We start from the raw sequence: 1,631 nt of genomic DNA, 5'->3' as shown, positions 1-1,631 counted from the left end.
GAAGAAGGCCACATATCAAGGGCCTATCCAACTATTTTGAGTGATTTGTGATATACACTATATTGGGCCATTTTCAATTGAAAAATTTGTTTTTTAATAGATTTTAGTGACTCTACTAGGGAGACTGAATAGGAAAGATTAACATTTGCTTGTGATGAAGCAAGATGGTGTTGCCACATTAGAATGTGCTTCCATTTCTCCAACTAAATCTAGGTTTCCAAGACACCCAAGAAGATGCTATTTCAAATTTTAACACTCTATCCTGGAGGTGTAGACAAATTTCTCAGCAATATCATCAAGTAAATCAAGTTCTAGAAGAAGAAGAAGAATTAAGAGAAATCTTGGAAAGAGCTCCTATTGGTCAATATGTTGTAGTCACTGAAAGAATAGTTGTTATTTCAAAAAGAAATAGACAAAATCTTGGTCACATCCAAGGTCAAGTAAATAATAATTAGTAAGTTGACAGATAAATGTACCTTCAATCTAATGAGGGTTTGCAACTCTATTTAGTAGATTGAATATTGGTGACTCTATTTCATTTTCAAATTCAATACATGGTTTGGGAAAAAGGGAAAGTGGAAAGTGATAGTGATGAGAAATACATTTGATATCCACAAAAATAGATTCCTAATGAGCCTCTACAAGTTAACTTCTTGAAGAATTTGTATGGTGGTAGGAGGATAGATCCTAGAATGGTTTATCCATGCTTGCTACAAATTTTTCAAAATATTGAAAAAGATGATGGAAAAGATTATGGATTTATTTCTCATGATCAAGAATACTTTTTACTGAAAGGTTCAACATATAATTTGATAAAGAAGGCCTTGTTGAAAAGTGCCTTTCAACAATGAAAAATAATTGAAATGCCTCTCATTCACCTATCTCTCAACAAAATCAGATTTTCATTGATCCTAAGCAAGGAAACTTCCTAAGAGTTTATATGGTGGATCGAAACTAGATCTAGAAAAGATCCATTCATATTTGCTTCAAACCTTGTAAAAGTTAGACAAAGAAGATGGTAAAGATAATCAGTTTTTCTCTTACAAGCCAAAATCATTTTCAGAAAGAAGTTCCAAATTCTATTATAAGGAATACTTTGATTAGAAGGATGATTCATGTGAATCTATGATGGGTAATAGTGGTCATAAAAGTAGTCCAATGCCAACACCTTTTTCTCATCAAAATCAAACTTTCATTGATCCTAATCTAGTTGAGCTTTTAAAAAGCTTCTATTGCAATGCACGCCTGGATCTTGATAAAGTCCATCCTTCTTTACTTTGAACATTGCAAGAACTTGAGGAAGAAGACCCATTCAAGAATTATTTCCTTGGTAAAAAAACATCTCCTAATCCAAATGTTCCAAAGGAGTCATCTAGATCTACAAGCATGAAAGGAAATAGCAATTTTATGTCTAATCAAGGAGATGGTCAGGAAATATAGTATATAAAAGAATAAAGATTTGCTAATGTATCAAGGAATCACTATGAAAATTTCAAAATCTAGGAGAGCATATTCAATCATCGTAATCCTAATGAGAAAGAAAAAGAAATATCAAATGTTCCTGAAGGTAATACACAACATCTGATTAAAGATGAGGAAAGGTGAATCAAGGTGAATTTCATACAACTTTT

Source organism: Cupressus sempervirens, chromosome 1, assembly GCF_028749045.1.
Source record: "Cupressus sempervirens isolate cs-2001-9-10 chromosome 1, ASM2874904v1, whole genome shotgun sequence".
Lineage (NCBI taxonomy): Eukaryota > Viridiplantae > Streptophyta > Pinopsida > Cupressales > Cupressaceae > Cupressus > Cupressus sempervirens.
Note: the sequence above shows the minus strand (reverse complement) of the source record.